Source organism: Bos indicus, chromosome 2, assembly GCF_029378745.1.
Source record: "Bos indicus isolate NIAB-ARS_2022 breed Sahiwal x Tharparkar chromosome 2, NIAB-ARS_B.indTharparkar_mat_pri_1.0, whole genome shotgun sequence".
Lineage (NCBI taxonomy): Eukaryota > Metazoa > Chordata > Mammalia > Artiodactyla > Bovidae > Bos > Bos indicus.
Window position 1 is genome coordinate 81,473,764 of NC_091761.1, and position 15,127 is coordinate 81,488,890.

Here is a 15,127-nt window from a genome sequence, read left to right on the forward strand (position 1 = left end):
AAGGTCTGTGTTTCCTTGTTAATTTTCTGTTTGGTCGATCTACCCATAGGTGTGAGTGGGGAATTAAAGACTCCCACTGTTATTGTGTTACTATTAATTTCCCCTTTTATACCTGTTAGCGTTTGCCTTATGTATTGAGGTGCTCCTATGTTGGGTGTATATATGTATATGTGTGTGTGTGTGTGTGTGTGTGTGTGTGTGTGTGTGTGTGTGTGTATATATATATATATATATATAATTGTTATATTTTCTTCTGGGATTGATCCTTTGATCATTATGTAGTGTCCTTTGTCTCTTTTCATGGTCTTTATTTCAAAGTCTATTTTATCTGATGTGAGTATTGCTACTCCTGCTTTCTTTTGGTCTCCGTTTGCATGAGATATCTTTTTCCAGCCCTTCACTTTCAGTCTGTATGTGTCCCTTGGTTTGAAGTGGGTCTCTTGTAGACAGCCTATATAGGGGTCTTGTTTTTGTATCTGTTCAATAAGTCTTTGTCTTTTGGTTGGGGCATTCAAACCACTTACATTTGAGGTAAGTATCGATAAGTATGATCCCGTTGTCATTTACTTTGTTGTTTTGGGTTCAACTTTATAATCCTTTTCTGTGTTTCCTATCTAGATAAGATCCTTTAGCGTTTGTTTAAGAGCTGGTTTGGTGATGCTGAATTCTCTCTGCTTCTGCTTGTCTGTAAAGCTTTTGATTTCTCCTTCATATTTGAATAAGATCCTTGCTGGGTATATTAATCTGCATTGTCGGTTTTTCTCATCACTTTAAGTATGTCCTGCCATTCTCTTCTGGCCTGAAGAGTTTCTCTAGAAAGATCAACTTTTAGAAAACTTCAGCTATTGTCTCCTCAAGTATTTTCTCATGCCCTTTGATTTTGTCTTCTTCTTCTGGGACTCCTATGACTCGAATATTGGGGCATTTAACGTTATCTCAGAGGTCTCTTAGGTTGTCCCCATTTATTTCAATTCTTTTTTCTTTTTTCCTCTCTGATTCATTTATTTCCACCATTCTATCTTCCACCTCACTCATCCTATCTTCTGCATCAGTCATTCTACTGTTCGTTCCCTCCAGAGTGCTTTTGATCTTAGTTATTGCATTATTCTTTATTGATTGACTCTTCTGTATTTCGTCTAGGTCCTTGTTAAACATTTCTTGCATTTTCTCAATCCTTGTCTCTAGTCTATTTATCTGTAAATTCATTTTGTTTTCAAGATTTTGTATCATCTGTAGTATTATTATTGTGGAGAACTCCAGAATAATAATTCAGGCAACTCCCTAGCTCCTCTTCTTTTGTTTAGTTTTATGGGCATTTATTATGTTCCTTTACCTGCTGCATATTTCTCTACCTTTTCATTTTGTTTAAATTGCTGTGATTGGGGTGATCTTTCTGCAAGCTGGAAGTTCCTCTTTTTTGTGGAGCGTGCTCCCTTTGGGTGGGATTGGACTAGGGGCTTGTCAAGGTTTCTTGGTTATTGGAGCTTGCGTCTGTGTTCTGGTGAGTGGAGCTGGATCCCTTCTCTCTGGAGTGTGAGGAAGTGTCCAGTAGTGAGTTTTGGGGTGTCTATGGGTTTTGCATGGCTTTGGGCAGCTTGTCTTTTAATGCTCAGGGCTGAGTTCCTGTTTTGCTGGAGAATTAGCATCGTATGTCTTACTTTGGAACTTGTTGGCTCTTGGGTCGTGTTTGGTTTCAGTGTAAGTATGGAGGCTTTTGGGTGAGCTCTTGTCTATTAATGTTCCCTGGAATCAGGAGTTCTCAGATATTCTCAAGTTTTGGAGTTAAGCCTTCTGCCTCTGGCTTTCAGTCTTATTCTTACAGTAGCCTCAAGACTTCTCTATCCATGCAGCACAGATGATAAAACATCTAGGTTAATGATGAAGAAATTCTCCACAGTGAGGGACACCCAGAGAAGTTCAGAGAGTTACATGGAGAAGAGAAGAGGGATGAGTGAGATAGAGGTGACCAGAAGGAGAGGGGGTGTCAAAAGGGGAGAGAACAATGAAGCCAGTAATCAGTTTCCTAAATGCTCTCCACAGTCTGGAACACCCAGAGAGATTCACAGAGTTGCATAGAGAAGAAAAGAGGGAAGAGGGAGATAGAGGTGAGCATGAGGGGAAGAGGAGTAGTAAAAAGGGGAGAGACCATTCTACCCAGTAATCAGTTTCCTTAGTGATCTCCACAGCCTGGAACACTGAGAAAATTCACAGAGTTAAGTAGAGAAGAGAAGGAGGAGAGAGGAGATAGATGTGTCCTGGGGTAGAAAAGGGAGAATCAAAAGGGGAGAGAGCAATCAAGCCAGTAATCCCACCCTTAACTGAAATTGGATACTGAAGATTAGATTTCTTAAAGGAACAAAATTGATAACAAATACCAAAATGCAAAGATTAGACATCTAGAGTTTAGACTCTCTAAAAAACAATATAAAAATGAAAAACAATATCAAAACAAAATTATAATATATATATATGAAATTTCCTTTAAAAATAGGCTCTTTTTTTGCAAGGTAATAGTAGGCTATAAAAATGAAAATTAAAGGAGTAATAACTTAAATTTAAAAAATAATTAAAAATGATAATAGTAAAAATATATCAAGGAATTTATCTGGAGTTTTTATGGGCAGTATGGGTTCAGTTCATTTTCAGATAGTTCCTTATTCAAGCTTGTACTTGTTCTCAAGGACTATAGGCCCCCTCCAATGTTTAGTCAATATTAACTACAGGGTTTCAATCTATTGCATCTGTCACTTCCAGAGTGGTTCCCTCTTCTTTGTTTATTTTGGCTTCCTCTGTTTGCAAGTCTCTTCACTAATTTCTGCCCTGACACAAGGGGGAAAAGGTGGTCATTTATTTGGGCTTACGTCTTCAGTTGTGTTGTGGGAAGGGAGGGACACTGTGAACAAATGGCATGTGTGGGGAGTGCTCACAGTATGGACCACACCGGATTTGCTGCACCTCAAAGAGGCACGTGACTCTTGGTTCTCCACTTCTCTGGCTCCAGGGTGCTCTGCAAGGGCACTGTCCACAGCGGGCCCTGTGTTTTGTGCACTTCCCAGATCTAAGCAACTCAGGTTCTTGGGTACTTTGTAAGGTTACAGACTTGCCTGGGCGTGCGTTTTACACCCTTCCCAGGTCCAAGCATCTCAGGTGAGCAGTTATTTAGCGAATGCACTGTCCCAGGTAGGCTGTGCATCCTAATCACCTCCCCAGTGCCATCTGCTCCATTTCCCAGGTACACTACAAGAGCATGGTCTCAAGTGTGTCTCCTCTGGAGAGCCAATATCAGGGTGTTACCCACCTGGCAGAAGTGAACCATCCAGGATCCCAGAAAGACGTGTTTAGCAACTGAGAGCCTGCTGCCAGCTTGATGGAGGATTCCGGTTTCTGGAGGTTGAGATTGGAGTAACCTCTTGCCTTCTGGCTCTGGCTGTCGGCGGCCTGCCTCTCTGCCTACAGCGGGGAGGAGCCTGTACGCAGCCCGCTAACTCTCCCTTGGTATTTGCTCAATTCTTCCTTCTATGAGTGGGCCAGGCTGCGAGTTAGAGCCTTTCTCTTTTTATTTTCCTCTCTTGTGATCTCACAGTTTAGTTAGCTGCCTCAGATTTTCCTCAGGGCATTCAGGCCCTGTTCTTACCCTAAGCACTGATTATGCAGCTCTCGCCTCCCTGTCCAGCCCCTGCTCGCTGGTGGTGAATGCAAGTGTCTGGGCTACTTCTCCCCTGGCAGTTGCACTTAGGCATGTATTTTCCGTTTTTTTGTTTGTTTTCTCCCGGTTATGTTGCCCTCTGAGATCCAAAACTCCCCACAAACCTGCCTGTGAGAGTTTTTCTACTGTTTGGAAACTTCTCCTCCTTCACGACTCCCTCTGCATGACAAGTCTCTGTCCCTAACTCTTTTGTCTCTCTTTTCATCTTTTCTATTTTGTCCTTCTGCTGCTGCTAAGTTACATCAGTCATGTCCGACTCTGTGCGACCCCACAGACGGGTGCCTACCAGGCTCCCCCATCCCTGGGATTCTCCAGGCAAGAACACTGGGGTGGGTTGCCATTTCCTTCTCCAATGCATGAAAGTGAAAAGTGAAAGTGAAGTCGCTGAGTCATGTCTGACTCTTAGCGACCCCATGGACTACAGCCCATCAGGCTCCTCCCTCCATTGGAGTTTCCAGGCTATTTTGTCCTACCTCCTTTCAAAGAGAATGGGCTACCTTTCTGGGTGCCTGGTGTCCTCCATCAGTGTTCAGAAGTTGTTTTCTGGAAGTTGCTTAGCATTCAAATTATCTTTTGATGAATTTGTGGGAGAGAAAGTGGTCTCCCCATCCTATTCCTCCACCATCTTGGAACCTCCCAGCAAATGTCTTTTAATTTAATGGCTTCAGTCACCATCTTAGTGCTTTACCTAGTAGATAATTAAATAAAAGGTTGTGTTACAGAATCTCAAAACTTATGATTATGAATTGTGATGGTATTATAGAGCACAATGGTATCTAGGGACTAGATTATTGCAAAACAAGTAATTAGAAATAGTAAATGATGGCATTATTTGAGGGAACCCAAACAACGATGGAAAAAGAAGTTATGAAGAAAACTCCTTTTCATAAAATTCTAGATATATCATGTCATGTTGTTTGCCAGAAATACATCCAGAAGTAGATCCATTTAGTTTAAAGATTAATAATAAAATCAAGATAATTTGATTCTTTCTTTATTACTCTATTGTTATATTTAGGCAATTCCAAATCATGAATTGACCTGGATCAAAATTTTAATTTTCAGCATGGTGATAAAGTAGTTTTTTATGGTGGAGAAGAGGCAGAGCACATATATTTTCCTTTCTATATTTTAAAATTGTTTTATATTATTCATAGATATTTGATAAATGGAAATTCCTGTAGGTAGTCACAGGAGGTAGGTTTTCTTCTGAATAGGGTAGTCCTAAAGATAAATGTATTTTATAGAAGAAGTTGCTTTTAGAGTGTGAATTTTTTTTACATAATAGCCTTGGTTTTTTGTTGTTCAGTTGCTCAGTGTCTGACTCTTTGTGACTCCATGGCTGCAGCACACAAAGCTTTCCTGTACTTCACTATCTCCGTAGTTTGCTCAAACTCATGTCCATTCAGTTGGTAATGCCATCCAAACATCTCATCCTCTGTCACCCCCTTTTTCTCCTGCCCTCAGTCATTCTGGGCATAAGGGTCTTTTCTAATGAATCAACTCTTCCATCAGTCCTTCCAATAAATATTCAGGACTGATTTCCTTTAGGATTGACTGGTTTGATACCCTTGCAGTCCAAAGAACTCTCAAGAGTCTTCTCCCACACCACAGTTCAAAAGCATCAATTCTTCAGTGCTCAGTCTTCTTTATGGTCCAGTTCTCACATCCATACATGACTACTGGAAAAACCATAGCTTTGACTATATGGACCCTTGTGAGCAAAGTGTTGTCTCTGCTGTTTAATACACTGTCTAGCTTTGTCATAGATTTTCTTCCAAGGGGCAAACGTCTTTTAATTTCATGGCTGCAGTAATTGTCCACAGTAATTTTGGAGCCCAGGAAAATAAAGTCTGTGGCTGTATCCATTTTTCTCCCATTTATTTTTGTTAGGTAGGTAGAATAGGGAAAAGGAGTCCAAAATGGCGGTGCTAAAAGACAAGGAAGGTCAAAGGAAGGTCCGAGGACCAGAGTGAAGACTTCAGGCAGAACAACCAGAACAAACAGCACTCCTGGCTAAGCCCAATTTGCATAGGGCAGGCCCAGGTGGAGGAAAAAACATATAAAAGGAGGAGCCAAAGCGCTTTCTCTAGGACTCTCTCTCTCCCGCGTGCGCATGCTCTTTTCTTTCTTTCTCTCTTTCTCTCTCTTTCTCTCTCTCTCTCTCCTGCTATCTTCTAAATAAAATAGAGCTGTAACACTGATTTGCCTAAGAGCTGTAGCACGGTTTGTCCAAGACCCGAGAGCCATGACGCGCCGAGGGCTTTAATGTCTGTTGCTCCAAATCTTTGTTGTGACGAGGTGAAGAACTGAGGAACATACACTCGCGTGACATCTATGGTGCCGTGACTCAGATATAACGTGGCTGAAACAACCTCTGCATGGAAGAGGCCAAGCACAACAGGAGCCCAACTCAGCGAAGCTCCCTCGCTAGAAGTGGAAGGCGAAGAAACCCGGCGCAGGGGAAGGCCCATCGTGCTGGAAACAGGGACAGCAAAAAACAAACTCAGCAGAAAGCTCACACAGCCCAGTCTCAGATTCCAGAAGACCTCCGATTAAGGTAAGAGGTCCTCGCTCCTATGGCTGGAGGGATCTTTACAATCTCTCGTTTCTTATTTCCTCGAACCTCCGGCGAACAGGCGGGCGGCAGGGGCACAACTGAGGGACTCTGGAGAGGCTACTCCACAGCATGTCCCAAAGGCACTATCTGCTGAGCCCCAGTAGCTGTTACCCAAGCCGGTGGGGGTTCTTCTGTCCTTTCTCTTCTCTGTGCCAAGGATCAGACCAATGAAACTGTGAGCACCAGTCAGATATTTAGCAAATTTTCCAGCGGGCTATGAAGGGGATTCCTTGGCAACGTTTTTCCCACTGCTTTTTCCTCCTGTCCTTCAGCTCTCTCCCGGGACTCAAGCCCGGCCAAAACTAACGAAACTCAGGCTCTGATGTCTCATTGCAAAAATTCATTGAGAGACAAAGCCATAAGAGGTAGATTTGTAAGGATCCAGAGAGAAGCCACTCTTCAGGGTGTGAACCATTGCTGAGGGCAAGGGCTGCAGCCATGGAATTAGGCCTGGCTAGGTTTTGTGAGGGGATGGAATTCATATACTAATGAGTGAGAGGATCATCCCAGCCATGGGGAAGCACCTACACCTCCCTCTTTTGACCTTGTGCCTTGGGGCTGTCCTGCCACCTCTGGGTGGGTCTGTTGGCTTATAAATTGGGGATTAAGGTTTACTTGAATTTGACTTGTCATCTTGGACCCAATTGATTTTAACTGGTTTATATCATACCCTTGCACTATGTAATTCTTTCAAAAGTTTTGCTCTGCCCCTTCCCTCCTGTTTCATACTCTTTTCCTGAGCCCCTTCCAGACCCACAAGGTTTCTACAATCTTCTGGAGAGACAACCAGAAAATAGTTGGCCTTGGGAGGGAAATACTCTATAATATACAACCCCTAATCCTACCCAGCATTGTTAACACTGGAGATCTTGGGGACACCCAAACTCCAGTCCGGGGGGTCCCAGGAGGTCATCACGCCTTGACCTGCCTAGGGATCGGTCTTCAAAAGGTTGTCACGCCTCAACCTGTTCGGGGATCCTCTAGTCCCAGGGGTCCCAGGAGGTCGTCATGCTTCGACCTGCCCAGGGACCCAATCCTCTGGAGGCCGTCATGCCTCCACCTGCCCGGGTATTCGATCTCTAGGAGGCTGTCACACCTCAGCCTGCCTGGGGATCTGCACCCTGACCCGGGGACGCCTGGCTCTCAGGTTGCAACAGTTCTGGGTAGGATAAGCTTCAGAAGGACTCACCCCTAAGGAAGTCCACCCATGGGAACATAAAGAAGCCTATTACTTGTGGGACTATGCCCAGTCTCAGCAATTACTCAGGAGCCCAATGAGAACCCCATTGCCTTTCTGGAGAGGCTAAAAGAGGCACTCCAAAAGCTTACCAACCTGGACTTAGACTCTTATGAGGGACGGGTGATTTTAAAGGACAAATTCCTATCCCAATGTGCATCAGATATCAGAATTGTTACAGCAGCTACAACAGCAGGACCCTGCTGCCTCTTTAGATGAGATGGTCCAGATAGCCACCAATACCTTTTATAACAGAGAACAGGAGAAGGAGGCCAAGGCCCAGGAGAAGGAGAGAAAGAAAGAGACAAGGCATGCCCAGATGCTGGCTGCCCTTCAGAGAAGCCCTATGGCAAACCCCGAGTCCTTGATGGACAAGGCATGAGACAGATGCCTGATCTGTAGACAGGCGGGGCATTGGGCCAAAGAGTGTCCAAACCATGACAAGTCTCCTAGAATGTCTTGCCACAAATGCCATCAACTGGGACACTGGGCGGCACTCTGCCCTCAGGACCCAAGAGCCTCAAGGTCAAGCGCCAAGCCTACCCACACGATGGTTCAACAGGACTGAAGTGACCCGCTCCAGCCAGCCCGCCTGTCACAGATAACCATCACGGGGCTGGAGCCAAGGGTGCAACTGGATGTGGCAGGCAGGTCCGAGAATTTCTTGGTTGACACAGGGGCTACTACTCTGTCTTGATCTCCTACTCTGGAGCCTTCTCCTCCCAAACCTGTACCATTTTGGGTGCTACAGGAAAAGCAATTACTAAAAGATTCACCCAAGCACTTCTTTGTTGCTGGGATGGACAAATATTTTCCCACCAGTTTCTGGTGGTCCCTGAGTGTCCTACCCCCTTACTGGGAAGAGATATACTCACTAAACTGGGGACCACCCTTGTGATGGGAAGTTTTTCAGCCCCTAGAGCTCTACAGTTCCTGGTTACTACTGAAGAACCCGTTACACCTTCAATAGAGAGGGACCAAAAACTATGGGAAGACAAAATTAACCCCCAGGTGTGGGACCAGGGGATTCCTGGACAAGCCCACCAAGCTGAACCGGTCATCATTGTCCTCTGAGATCCCACTCAGTTTCCTAACCGGAAACAATATCCTCTCAAAAGAAAGGCTTGGGAGGGACTATAGCCTTTAATAAATAAATTCCTTACTTGTGGGCTATTGGTCCCTATCAGTTCGCCATGTAACACCCCAATCCTCTCAGTAAAGGAAAAAGACGGAACCTGGCAAATTGTTCAAGATCTCCAGATCATAAATGAAGCTGTAGTCCCCCTCCATCCCACAGTACCCAATCCCTATGTAATCTTGGGAGAAATCCCACCCAGTGCCAAGTGGTTTACAGTCTTGGATCTCAAAGATGCATTTTTTTTCATACCACTGGCTGCTGCTGCTGCTGCTGCTAAGTCGCTTCAGTCGTGTCCGACTCTGTGCGACCCCATAGACAGCAGCCCACCAGGCCCCTCTGTCCATGGGATTTTCCAGGCAAGAGTACTGGAGTGGGTTGCCATTGCCTTCTCCGTACCACTGGCTAAAGAATCCCAATACCTTTTTGCCTTTGAGTGGGAGGCACCAGGAGAAAAACACCAACAGATGACTTGAACAGTATTACCTCAGGGGTTCAGAGATAGCCCCCACCTGTTTGGACAGGCCATTAGCCGGGATCTCCTAGATCTGGACCTGGGACCTAATGGGAAAATATTACAATACATAGATGACCTACTAATCTGCTCTCCAGATGAGAAAAGTGCCCAACAACATGCAATTCAGGTTCTAAACTTCTTGGCAGAAGAGGGGATATAAAGTCTCCCGTGCTAAGGCACAGATGGTCGAGACAAAGGTCACTTACCTGGGAGTTCAGATTACACATGGGTCCAGGAGGCTGTCCTCTGATCGGGTACAAGGAATCCTCCAGTTGCCCTCCCCCATGACTCGAAAACAATTGCAAGCTTTCCTGGGGCTAACTGGTTATTATAGAATCTGGATACCCAATTATGGTCTAATTGCCCAGCCTTTATATGAAAGCTTAAAGGGACAAGATGATTCAATCCCACTGATGTGGGAAACTCCTCAAAAGGAGGCAGAGGCTACACTAAAACAGGCCTTAATTCAGGCACCTGCCTTGAGGTTGCCAGACCCAGAAAAAGCATTCCAACTTTATGTCCATGAAAGAGAGGGAATAGCCTTGGGAGTGTTAACTCAAAGGTTGGGGTCTGAGCCCCAGCCTGTAGCTTACTTATCCAAGAGGCTCGATCCAACTACCCGAGGTTGGCCCCCCTGCCTTCGAAATCTTGCAGCTATTGCAATAATGATAGAAGATGCTTTAAAACTCTCCTTTGGGGGCAAACTAACTATTTTTACCAGCCACCAAGTAAAACAACTCCTAAATGGGAGAGGCCATTTATGGATGTCTGATCAAAGAATCCTCAGATATCAAGTAATGCTGATGGAAAATCTGGGCCTCACTATATCCCCTTGTGAGGTTCTTAACCCAGCCACCCTCCTACCTACCCCTGAGGGCTCTCTCCCATTTCTAGAAACCTTAGACCACTGGACAAAACCCCGAGAGGGATTGTCAGAAGATCCTCCGACCAATCCTGAGGAAATCTGGTACACTGATGGAAGCAGCTTTGTCTTGGATGGAAAAAGAAGAGCCGGGTATGCAGTAGTCTCCAGTTTTGAGACCATAGAGGCTAAGCCTCTGCCACCAGGTACTTCATCCCAATTAGCTGAGCTCATAGCCCTGACTCAAGCTTTAGAGCTGGGAAAACGAAAAAGAATAGCCATTTACACTGACTCCAAGTATGCCTTTCTGGTGCTACATGCACATGCGGCTGTTTGGAAAGAAAGGGACCACTTGACAACCCGAGGGTCCCCAATCAAATATGGTGTTCAGATTCTTCGACTCTTGGAGGCAGTCCATCTGCCCACTGAGGTTTCAGTCTCCCACTGTAAAGGACACCAAAAAGGGAACACAGAAGTGGCACGAGGGAACCAAGCAGCTGATCAGGCAGCTAGGAGAGCAGCATTACAGAACCATGACCTAATAGGGATTGCCACCTTAGTTCCACAGACTAATTTGCCAGAAACTCCTTCATATACTGAAGGTGAGACTCTTAAAGCTAAGAGCGAGGGCCTTCAAGAAGATCATATGGGGTGGTTCCAAAAGGAGGGACTCCTTTTTCTGCCTGGAAACCTCCAATGGAAGTTGGTTAACTCCTTACATGCCACTACTCATTTAGGAGAAAAGGCCCTCCAAAGATTACTAGAAAGTTCCTTCAGAGGAACAGGCCTCCAAACAACTATAAGACAGATGGTCTCCTCTTGTCCCACTTGCCAATTAAACAACCTTCAAGGAGCTCGAAGACCCCACCTGGCCCAGCCCATCCAACGACGTGGGGCCTACCCAGGAGAGGACTGGCAGATGGACTTCACCCAGATGCCAGTTTCTCAAGGGTATAAATACCTATTAGTTATGATAGATACATTCACAGGATGGATTTAAGGCTTTCCCACCCGGACTGAGAAGGCTGAGGAGGTGGTAAAAAAAACTGCTCCATGAAATCATTCCAAGATTTGGTCTGCCCAGGTCATTACAAAGTGACAATGGGACATCATTTACTTCTAAGGTCACCCAAGGAGTCTCGAAAGCATTGGGCATTACTTATTATCTCCATTGTGCCTGGAGGCCTCAATCTTCAGGAAAAGTAGAAAGAGCCAATCAATTCTTAAAATCAGCGATAAAAAAGATAACCCAGGAGACCTCCCTGGGATGGAAGGAGGCTTTACCAATAGCTCTCCTCCACACCCACATTGCCCCTAAGGAAAATGTTGGTCTTAGTCCTTATGAGATGCTATATAGGAAACCTTTTGTTTATGTCAATGACCTCTTCCTAGATCCAGAGGTTCAGACCCTCCAGTCTTATCATGGCCATTGGGCAATTCCAACAGGATATACGCTTGTGGGGTATGAACCAGGACCCAAAAAATTCTAAAGAGTCACCACTATATGCTCCAGGGACTCAAGTCCTAATTAAAGTCTGGAAAGATGGGTCCCCAAAGGCTCAACTCCAGCCCACATGGAAGGGCCCCTACCCTGTAATACTTTCTACCCTCATAGCAGTCAAGGTACCAGGGCATGACTCCTGGATTCACTACTCACGAGTCAAGCCATGGAAGAAAACAGAAGAGGACACTCAATACACTTGTGAGCCCCTGGGAGATCTCAAATACCTACTCAAAACTACCAATGAGTGCCATTCTAATGAAGACCCCCAAAATCTGGTTTCTGGGGATAAAATTTCTCAGGATAACTCTAAGGAGCCAACACAGCTTGACAGAGACTGTACTCCAAGACAGACAGGAGATAGATCTTCTGAACCCTGAACAAGGAGGGACTTGAGCTATCCTGGTGATGTGAATTTAAAATTGACCAATGTCCCTACTAGTCCTCATTATGCTATATTGATGATGCCTATGATTATTCCATGTACTGTCAATTGTCTACCTTGTTTTGTCTCTGCCCAGGTCAACCAGCTACAACATGCAGTGCCAGTTCAACAAAGATATAAAACTGCAGTTGACCACGGAAAATATCACACTCCCTTGGACACCACTATAAGGACTCTGAGGATTGAGACTAGCAAGAGGGGGAGGCCTAATACCCCTTGCCGCCCCAGTTCAGCAGGAAGTAGCCAGAAAGACCTTGACGCCCCTATTCCCAAAGAATTGGGCCTCCCATCTCTTGAGGGGGGATGTTAGGTAGGTAGAATAGGGAAAAGGAGTCCAAAATGGCGGTGGCTAAAAGACAAGGGAGGTCAAAGGAAGGTCCGAGGACCAGAGTGAAGACTTCAGGCAGAACAACCAGAACAAACAGTACTCCTGGCTAAGCCCAATTTGCATAGGGCAGGCCCAGGTGGAGGAAAAAACATATAAAAGGAGGAGCCAAAGCGCTTTCTCTAGGACTCTCTCTCTCCCGCGTGTGCGTGCTCTTTTCTTTCTTTCTCTCTTTCTCTCTCTTTCTCTCTCTCTCTCTCCTGCTATCTTCTAAATAAAATAGAGCTGTAACACTGATTTGCCTAAGAGCTGTAGCACGGTTTGTCCAAGACCCGAGAGCCGTGACGCACCGAGGGCTTTAATGTCCGTTGCTCCAAATCTTTGTTGGGACGAGACAAAGAACCGAGGAACATACACTCACGTGACATTTTCATGAAGGGATGGGACTGGATGCCACTTATAACTTATAGTGAAGAATGTCAGTTTTGTGATCTCTGAAGAAGAAGATTTAGCCTCAGGACCAGCGACCAGGCTTGATCACTCAAGAGCTTTTGTGTAGCAGAGTTTTATTAAAGTACAAAAAAGTGCAGAGAAAGCTTCTGACATAGACATCAGAAGGAGGATGGAAAGTGCCCCTCTTGTTAGTCTTAGCAAGGGAGCTATATACTTTTTCAATTGGCTATTACAGTAAATCAAAAGACTGTCTCAAGGTTGTAAAAGTCTTACCAAACCTTTGCCCACAATATGCATTTTAAGATAATAGGATTAGTCAGAATCCATGTTTCTCCAAAAGGAGAAACATGCCCTCAAGCAGGATACATTGTTGTTATATAATCATTGGTACAGAGTTTAAGTTGTGTTGTTTTATTGTGTAATCATCATCTCTGGGCTTAAAGAAAAATAAGTTTATGTGAATAAGACTAAGGAATGTAGAAAAAAAGTTAGTCCTTTTCTCCTCCTTAAGAGCTTCAGACCCCTCTCTCCTCCTTGAGAGCCCCAGTTCCCTCTCTCCTCCTTGGGGACACCTGATTTCTTATCAACATACCTAGGAATTGACTCTCTCCCCATGATCTTAGTGTTTTGAATGTTGAACTTTAAACCAGCTTTTTCACTCTCCTCTTACATCTTCATCAAAAGGCTCTTTAATTTCACTTTGTTTTCTGCCATAAGGGTGGTGTCACCTTCATATCTGAGGTTATTGATATTTCTTCAACAATCCTGATTCCAGCTTGTGTTTCATATGGCTTGGCATTTTGCATGATATACTTTGCATATAAGTTGTAAAAACAGGGTGACAACATCCACCTAGTTAGGCAAGCAATAGACACTCAGGATCTGCTCCTACAAGTCTCTAAACACTTCCTTTATTCAAAACAAATTAGAAAGACATTAGTATTGATTACAGGAGGAATTCCATGTTCATTTAGGATCTTTTAAAAATGCTACAGTTAAGGAAACTGAGGACAGAAATTAAATGCCTTAGCTGAGCTGTTCAAGACCTACAGTGAAGAAGAAAGCCAAGCCAAGTCTCTTGGCTCGCAGAATAACTCCTTAATACAACATGCTGCCTGTCTCAGTGCCCAGCAGGGGTGATAGGCAAAACTGTATCACACCTGTGATTCATTTCTCTCTGTGTGTGTTGTGCCTCAGTCTTAAAATACTGTATCCTAAGGATTTGTCTTTAAAGATAAAGAACACTGAAGCACTGAAGGAATTCATTCACTCTGAGTTATCTAAGTCTTTAAGAAAAGACAAGAAAATCATAGTAACGGCCCATTGCTTCCAATTTCAGCATCATATTATCACTTGAAATGTGACTGATTGCTATTAACCCAATTATTGCCTATAGATATTTCTCATCTTAGGATGAAATACTAAACCAAAGAATTAAAATTGAGAGGTCTTCCTATGTATTTTATGTAAGGAGCAAAGTAGAGACAACTGTTCATAGATTTTCATTGATGATTCATACATGAAATAAATACTCAATAATCACTAATCAGTGACTCTTGTAACCATTTCCATATATCATGAGCAAAGTATATGTCCTGGGGAGGCTGTTTTCCCACCACATCTTTTGTAATAAACCTGGAGCTAGTTCTGTTAAAGTACTCGGGGAAGAGAATTCAGTGCTTGCAGAGTGGATACTGCAAGAAAACCCAGTGACCATCCTTCTTTATTCTTGAGCAAACAGTAGCTGAGGTTACTGGATGCCAGAGTTCTGAACAGACTTTTTGCCTTCCATGATCTGCTGATCTTCACAATGGGTTCCAGTGTTTTGAATCAAGCCAAGACTGGCCTGTCAGGAAAATATTGGTTGGAATACTTTTTAATAAAAATAAATATAGTTATGTGGACTCATTTTTATAGCACTTAAGTCATTCTACTGCTGCTCTCATGTCTGAATGTCAGAACACCAAACACCCTCAGAAAATAAATTTTACATTTCCAATGTTGCATAATAAGCCTGGAGCCACTCCAAGCATCATTAATAAAACCTAATGGTAAAACAATAACAAGGAGGAAATGCCAATGAAGCACAAATTTGTTGAGAGTAAATTATTTCTCACCCCAGCAGGCTTGTTACATTTGACATTTTATGAAATCAGCCAAAGTGGAACTAAAAACAGCTTCTGGAGGAGACTTTGACATCAGACTGCTGGGAGTCTCCAAGGACAGCTGACACTACTGAAAAGGCCTGAAACTGTGAATTAGGATAGCAGTCTTGTGATCAGTTTCTGTGATGAACTTCTTATTCTCCATAAATATATTTCATGTT